Source organism: Sorghum bicolor, chromosome 8 (assembly GCF_000003195.3).
Source record: "Sorghum bicolor cultivar BTx623 chromosome 8, Sorghum_bicolor_NCBIv3, whole genome shotgun sequence".
Classification (NCBI taxonomy): Eukaryota; Viridiplantae; Streptophyta; class Magnoliopsida; order Poales; family Poaceae; genus Sorghum; species Sorghum bicolor.
Window position 1 is genome coordinate 9665507 of NC_012877.2, and position 8896 is coordinate 9674402.

The following is an 8896-nucleotide window of genomic DNA, read 5'->3' on the forward strand; positions in this document are numbered from 1 at the left end:
TCAATGTCGGTTTGATCGGACGGCCCAAATTCACTTGAAAGGACTATATAATCAAGGCCTCTCCACCCTAGGGGGAGAGAGGAGAAATCATTATCAGAGGTAGCCATCAAAGTTAGGGTTTAGAACTTCTCTCCCATAGAGAATCAGAATTAGCTACTCCCTAATCCTTCAAGTTTAGAGGATTGATTAGATAGAATTAGAGAAGTAGAGCCTAGTGCTCTGGATTCAGATCTTCATCAATAAAGATTGGTATTATTTCATATCTTTCTCTACTACTTTATTCTAATTGCATTATGTCTCTATTTATTATGCTCTTAGTTTGCTATAGTTTTATATTTGATATAGTTATGATTGATAATGAGTTTATGAATAAGTTTGCAAAGCGCTTAGCTCTTGACACGTGGGAGTTAAGTGGTAGATCACATGTGGGCGTGGTGCTTAGATGTTATTTACCTGCAAATGTATCCTATTGGCCGGGTTGTGTGGTAGTTCGCGATAGTGACAGCTTCGTTGATTCTTATATAGTCCACCCTCCGTTGATAGGACAGGCAGAATTTGTATTGCGGAGTAAGTCTTGCGATGTTCTGATTTACTTTAGCAATGTTCCTTATACATGAATGAGTCTTTTATGCTATATATGATCTTGTAGATAATTAGAGTAGATTGTGACTTAGTAGATAGTAGATAACTTAGAATTCATTCTCTAGCTAATCCGACGTCACCTTACGTATATGAGGAGTAGTCTATTTTCTAATCATTGTGTTATTTACCTATGAGCTTATATTTCATTATCATTATTATGGCTTACCCCCCTGCCAAAATAAGTGATTGTGTGACGAGTTCCTCATTAGTAATCATGTTCTTGCAAGTTTATCTCTAGTCTATGCCTTGATAGATTTTATCCTTATCTTCATTTACCCCTTGTCCTCTTAAGCAAAATTATAAATGACGATACCTGGAATACTTTCCTGGTGAAATGCTACAATGAGGCATTTTATCTGTGCGCTTGCGGATAGAATAGATTATTTTCTAGAGAGCCTTTACATTCATAAATACCTTTGTACACTCTGGCACCATGCTGGGGATGACAACCTAGTATCTAAGTGGTGTTAGTAAGTGTCAACACATATTAACACAACAAGAATCATCACCTTTAACGCAAGAATCCCCAAGACCGCTCGTGACTGTGAGCACGGCTAGTATACTAGTTTTAAACACTCTGTAGAGGTTGTATATCTTTACCCATGAGTCATGATTTACCCTTTTACCCGAGGCGATCAGCCTCTTAACCCACTACCAAGGAAGGTCAGCAGAGATCACTATGAAGTCTTTCAAAGGTTTGTCTAACAAGTTAGGGCTGCTTGGTTTCATTAGTCAGTCCGTGTGATCCACGCAGGAATCCACGGTCAGCTATTCCCCAATTGCGCCACACGGGTAACCGCTAAAGAGCTAGAAAAATTACTCATACTTAACTAAAGCTAGAGCCATTATAGCCCTCATGGTTGCACTATTGTCCCGGTTATCATTTATAGATAAATCATCAAGTGGCTAAAAGTCATTTTTATCGTTTGTTACTTAACATTAATCTAGTCACAGGATCATGGTCATAGAAATAAAACCCAAATGTTATACTTGCCTTAATCCAATTGCTCTTGCTAATCTTGTTAATTCTGGTGGTCTTACTTGTTGTCAAGGCTCTGATCTTGATTTTTGAAATATTCTTGATCACCACGAATTGCTCACCGTCTAAACTTGATCATCGATCATCAACACATAAACAATCGGAGGCAACATACACGAAGCAAACAAGGCTACAATTAGAATAGTACACCAATCATATAAATACAGTATGAAAAGTTTATAAAATGATTCTACGTATCGCTACGATCACACAGACGTAAAGATCACGAAAATCGAAGCTAAAACGAAGAAGTTATGATTTTTCAAAGATTTTCTATAGAAAAGTAATTAATTAAAAAGGTTCATGAAATTAAAAAGTTTCAAACTAAAACAGTGAGACTAACATCTAGAGCTCGTATTTACGAATCTGACACAATTTGAATGGGTCAAATCGGAGTTAAAATGAATATTTTATGAGCAAAAGAAAGTCAATGGCAATTTTGTAAATATAGAAAACGTATTTTGAATCAGACCCGAGGTGGTTTACGTTTTTAATAAGTGAAAATGCATTTTCAAAAAGTGCCTATGGACTGCGGATTCGATATCTAAAAAGTCGAGGGGCTCTTTAACAAAATCACCCCCTCGAAGGGGTATCTTCTAATCTGGGCCCTTGATCTTCGAACAGACGGCTCAGATTTCATCTCGGGGGCACCGGCCAGCCGACCACCGGAGCAGGGGTCCGGCGCGGTGGCGCCATGGCTCGGGGAGGGAGAGCTTGCCGGAGTTTGGAAATTAGGTGATTTAGTGCACGATTCGATGAACCAAAAGCACGAGACGCAAGAGAGGAACAAGGGGAACTCACCTAAGCGTTTTTGGAGTCGGGAAATCGATTGAGCTCGGCGTGCGACGAGGATTGGCGGACGATGGCCCCATGTACATGTTCGGCGAAGGTTAGTGGTTGAACCAGAGCATGAGAGAAGGAAAGAGAGGGCTTGGCGACCTCGCAGGAGCGACGCGAAGCTCGGCACAAGTTCTATTTCGTTGGAACGGCAGCAATTTGTGCGTTACCCGGTGGCAGAAAAGATCTGCCCATCCGCAAGGTTCAGCGGCTCACGGAGCAAAACTAGGGCACCAGGCCACTTGAGATAGGAACAGGGTCTCGGAGGAGTGCCTAACCTTCTAAAAGAGGCGCCTAACGCGTGCAATTGGCAACAAATCTCAGGAACCCTGGGATTGGGCAGCGTCGGCATCGGTTTCTGTCCTACTCAGACATACTCAGACATGGCTCAGGGTAGAAGAAGAAGAAGTCATTGTCAACTGGGGTCCCGTGGACAGCGACCAGAGAGGAAAGGGAAAGGGGGAGGCCGCGGGGCTGGCTTGGGCCGAGGCTAGGAGGGAAGGGAGGGGCGCGTTGGCGGGCCGAGCTGAGTTGGGTCGTGTCCTGGGGGCATGAGCGCTGGGCCGAGGGAGCAGAAGAAAGGTTGGGCCTCACTGTGAGGATCAGGGAGAGGTAGAGTTGGGCCACTCGGGCCAAAAGGATAAGAAGGGGAGATTTTCCTTTTTCTTTTGTTTTTTTTTTCAAAGCCTTTTCCAAACAATTTAAAAACAGTTTGAAATATTTTGACTTCGCTCAAATTCACACAGTGAAATAAACCATATGCTCCATCATGAATGCACAATCATGTTGCTAAATTCCTTAGATAAATCTTATTTAAATGAAAAATATTATTTTTCCTATATTCTATGAGCACAAAAATACAAAATTAAATCAATTCAGCTCTATTTCCAAAGGAACAAATTTTAGGGTGTTACAAATCTACCCCCTTAAAATGAATCTCGTCCTCTAGATTCGGAAGAGGCTCGGATTCAAAAAGAGAAACAGGAACAGGATCTTAATAACCCTTTTAACTTCACAACTTGTATTCCAAATGTAAACACTTATGTCTCAGAATCACAACTTGTGAATCAAAGTTTCCACAGAATGTCTATTATTCAAATTTTATCGAAGTCCATCTTGACTACCAACTTTTTGACTTACAACACAAGACATGATAACTTAGCATGGATTTGCCTCCTCAGGTAGGAGCGGACCACCTTGATACTCAATTCTTTTCCTTGATGGTGCGGTTAGATGAATTTTCCACTAGGTACCACGGATCACTCCTTTGTGAGCACACAACCATCCATTACCAAGAACCAAGGGAATGTCGAGTTACTCTAGCACAATGAGGTTTACAGTGAAGTTTTCCTTGCTTATAACTAGAATGATATTTGAGCAAACCTGATCTGCCTGTATTTCTCCAAATGGTGTTTGAACTAACAAAGGCTTTCTCGTTGGACACTTCACCCGCTCGATCGTCTTTACCAAGTCGGCGAAAATGAAAGAATGTGAAGCACTCGGGTCAAACAGAGCAAAAACTAGCAATGAGTCTACTTGAATATATCCACCCACCACTTTGGTAGCTCCTTAAATGTTATGTCTATCCACATTGCTCAGTCTTCCATTGATATAGTTTCGTTGCACCTTACTTCCATGAGCAGGCTTCTTACGGCTTTTGCTTTTTCGCTTCCGTCATTGTGGATTCTGATTTGATTCAATGTCAACTTGCTCTTCAACATTATTGTTTTGATAGTACTCAGCTTCATCATACTCATAACATCCTTCAAAGGCAGAATAATCATGCTCTTCCCACATATCCATGAGAGGTATCATATTGGGCTCCTGATCCATGTGACACTAGACTCCCTGTCATCAAGTGACCAACGTTAGTAACACGGCAAGGATAGGTAATCACAAACATAGAATATCTCAAGAGACAACTCTCAACTTCAAGACAAATTAAAAAATGCATCATCCCGTGATATCATGGTACTACCCCCCTTAAGATGAGATTGATTGGGGGACACTAGGGACTAGCTATCATATCCTTTTTAGATGCTACACATCATATAATCTGTTAAATTTGCTTATACTGAGTCTCTTAATCCAAGATTGGTTTCATCACTAAATTCCAACTATTAGTACCTTTGTCACAGTTAAGTTACTTCACTCTCACATCCCACATATAACTTCGTAAACTTTGGTGTCATCTGATCCTCATAAACACAACTCTCAATCCATGAGTATCAGCAGTGACATATATCTCCATTAATATTCTCTAAATGGGGTGATATCTTGAACCAAAAACCAAATTCACCAAGCACTTGATGTACTTATAGATGATCTAACTTTTACCAATCATTCTCCTTGTAACTCCTTTAACTAGGCTACCCCCCTTAAGAAAAGGTAATCTAGGGGGCACATAAAGGGTAGCTTCCACTTTTTCCAGACAAGTTAACTAGCATTGAGATCTTCTGACATCCACTTATGTGCAGGGGAAGGAACAAGTATTCTGAAATTTTCTCACGATATAAAAACAACAGCGTAGTAAAAGAGATATAACTCTTGTTTTGTTAATCCAATAGAGTTCTAGCTTATGTCGTTAGAAAACTTATGAAATTCCCCACAACTTTCATATAGAAGCCTTCCTTAGGTTCTGTCTTTAAACTTAGGTAAAAAAATAGCCAAACATAATATCCATCCTGACAATGTCTCAGCACGAATGCAGTAAATTCTACCAGTCATATCTCGAGCTACAGAACACATATGATGACGATCCTTATATTGTTGAAAAGCTTATAAAATCCTCTAGAACTTTCGTATACAACTCTTTCCCATACTCTGAGGTTAAATTGACGGAATATAGGAAATACCAGATCTGTCTAGAATTTTGAACAAAACAGAAACATCCTATTTTAAATATCATATCTCGGGTTCTACTAATCCAATAAGTTCCAGCCTATACCGTTGGAAAGCTTAGAAAATTGTCTATAACTTTTCTATAGAGCACTTTTCCAAATTCTATAGTTACATTTGTATAAAACAGTAGGCAACCAAAACTGGTCCAGATTCTTGACAGCACATCTGTACCATCTTGTGATTTTTGTAACCTCCAAACCATAATAGCTATGAGGGTGATTCTTATGGTCAGAGAAAGATCTTGAAGTCTAGTTGTTCCCATAAAAAGTTGATAAACTTTGCACGATCAGAACTTGAGATACACCAGAATTATTGCAGACTGCTTCAGAAATCAGCAAAGGATAGAAACAGGATATAACCAAACCCAACTACTTATTTCAATACTCCTTATGCCTTAGGCAAATAAACTAAATGATATTGTGGAGAAATCCCACAAAATCATTGCACTCATTATAAAGATCCAAATCAAGCATAAACATAATAACAACCAATTAAGCATTAAAGATTCACAAGGCACACAAACTCAACTTTCGCTACTAGCGTTTTTATTACACAAGGGGACACAAACTCCTAAATCTTAGACTCGGTGTGGCTACTTTCATGATGCATCTGTTGATTCTTTTGTGGACAAGAGTTTACATAGTGTTCTTCCTGTCGGCAGTGATAACACTTTCTCTTAGTTGGATCCTTTGTGATGTCATTTTCCACTGAAGTGTTGCACGGTGTGTTATCAGCTCGCTGACTATGAAGGTTTGTCTTTGGCTGGTTAGCTTTCTTCATACCTGGGTTGATCCTTCAAGGTTGAAATTCTCTATAAGTGATTGTCCATCCATCTATGCATACCTCATGAGCAGTGGGGTTAGCTTGAGGAGTTTCTTTATCTCTAAGGTTTGAATTTTCCTAACAAGAATTCAAAGCTAAATGTGACAATTGAGGGTTTGAATGTTGATCACTTCCCAATGCTGGCTCTAGTGATTTTGCCTTCCTCTTCTTATCCTCATTAGTCACACAATTTGGTTTTGCCTTACTTCCTTTTTAGACGACCTATTCCGAAGACAAGGGAGACCATAATGCTCATAACAGTGGCATTGACCTTGATATCCTGATGTATTACTACCAACACTTCCATAGGTTCTCATATTTCTCCAAGCTTCTGCTACTTGTCTCTTCACTGGTCCTGAGATGCGCTGTTGAGAGTTCCCATTCTGAGTCATGCCTGCCACTACTTGTGTTTGCATGGCTAGAAGCTTCTCCTTGTCGAATGCTTTTGTGGTTGGCATATCTGGGTCCTTTTGTTCATTCATGCCAAGGGTCTCCTCGTTATGAGCCATCTAAAGAGACAATGAGGGAGGATTTAGATTGGAGACAAAGTTTTATAATAGAACAGGGTAAAAGTAAGCATAACTTTTAGCAATTATCAAGGTTAAAGGGAAAGCAAGAAGTAAGTAGAGATAGAAGCAAGCTAAAATGTCTGGTTCTAACTAGGCTTGCGTCCTACAGTTAGCATTGCTTTGATACCACTATGTACTACCCAATTTTAAGGACAAAATCAGATATGCACCATATGTGAGTTTTAGAAGTCAAATTTCACATATAGCTACAAATAAGGGGTAATATCAATAGACAATGCATAAATATATAACGTACTTAGTATAAAAGAGATAACATTTGATAGCAAACAGCGGATAGACAACTCCAAACTTTGGGTATTAACTCCACTCTACAGGATCCAACTGACTGGTTGATCACAAGCCCAAAACTTTTCCTGAAGGGTGTGGTGGAAATAGTAAGAGTGAGTCCATGTCGAACTCCACAAGTATAGCAACTAGATTGTATAGATCCCACAATCTCATGATCAATATGAAATAATCTATGTAAAGCATTAAACAATAAAATAATGAGCATATTAACACAACAAGAATCATCACCCTTAATGCAAGAATCCCCAAGGCTACTTGTGACCGTGAGCACGGCTAGTATACCAGTTTTAAAAACTCTGTAGAGGTTGTAAATCTTTACCCATGAGTCATGATTTACTCTTTCGCCCGAGGTGATCAGCCTCTTAGGTCGGCAGGGATCACTATGAAGTCTTTCAAAGGTTCGTCTAACAAGTTATTAAGGCCACTTGGTTTCATTAGTTAGTCCGTGTGATCCACCCGCAGGAATCCACAGTTTGCTATTCCCCAATTACGCCACACGGGTAACCACTAACGAGCTAAAAAAACTACTCATACTTAACTAAAGCCAGAGCCATTGTAGCCCTCATGGTTGCACTGTTGTCCCGGTTATCACTTATAGATAAATCATCAAGTGGCTAAAAAGTCATTTTTATCGTTTGTTACTTAACACTAATCTAGTCACAGGATCATGGTCACAGAAATAAAATCCAAATGCTATACTTGCCTTAATCCAATTGCTCCTGCTAATCTTGCTAATTCTGCTGGTCTTTCTTGTTGCCAAGGCTCTGATATTGATTTCTAAAGTATTCTTGATCACCACGAATTGCTCACCGTCTAAACTCGATCATCGATCATCAACACACAAACAATCGGAGGCAACATACACGAAGCAAACAAGGCTACAATTAGAACAGTACACCAATCATTTAAATACAATATGAAAAGTTTATAAAATGATTCTACGCATCGCTACGATCACACGAACGTAATGATCACGAAAATCGGAGCTAAAACGAAAAAGTTATGATTTTTCAAAGATTTTCTATAGAGAAGTAATTAATTAAAGAGGTTCACGAAATTAAAAAGTTTCAAACTAGTAAAACAGTGAGACTAACATGTAGAGCTCGTATTTACGAATCTAACGCAATTTGAATGGGTCAAATCGGAGTTAAAATGGATATTTTATGAGCAAAAGAAAGTTAGTGGCAATTTTGTAAATATAGAAAACGTATTTTGAATCGGACTCGAGGTGGTTTACGTTTTTAATCAGTGAAAACGCATTTTCAAAAAGCGCCTACGGACTGCGGGTTCGATATCTAAAAAGTCAAGGGGCTCTTTACCATAATACCCCCCCAAGGGGTATCTTCTAATCTGGGCCCTCAATCTTCGAACAGACGGCTCAGATTTCATCTCGGGGGGCACCGGCCGGCTGGCAACCGGAGCAGGGGTCCGGCGCGGTGCGCCATGGCTGGGGGAGGGAGAGCTCGCCGGAGTTCGGAAATTAGGTGATTTAGTGCACGATTCGATGAACCAAAAGCACGGGACACAAGAGGGGAACAAGGGGAACTCACCTAAGCGTTTTTTGAGTCAGGAAATCGATCGAGCTCGGCGTGCGACGAGGATTGGCGGACGACTGCCCCCTGTACATGTTTGGCGAAGGTTAGTGGTTGAACCAGAGCACGAGAGAAGGAAAGAGAGGGCTTGGCGACCTCGCAGGAGCGACGCGAAGCTCGGCACGAGTTCTATTTGTTGGAACGGCGGAAATTTGTGTGTGTACCCGGTGGCGGAAAAGATCTGC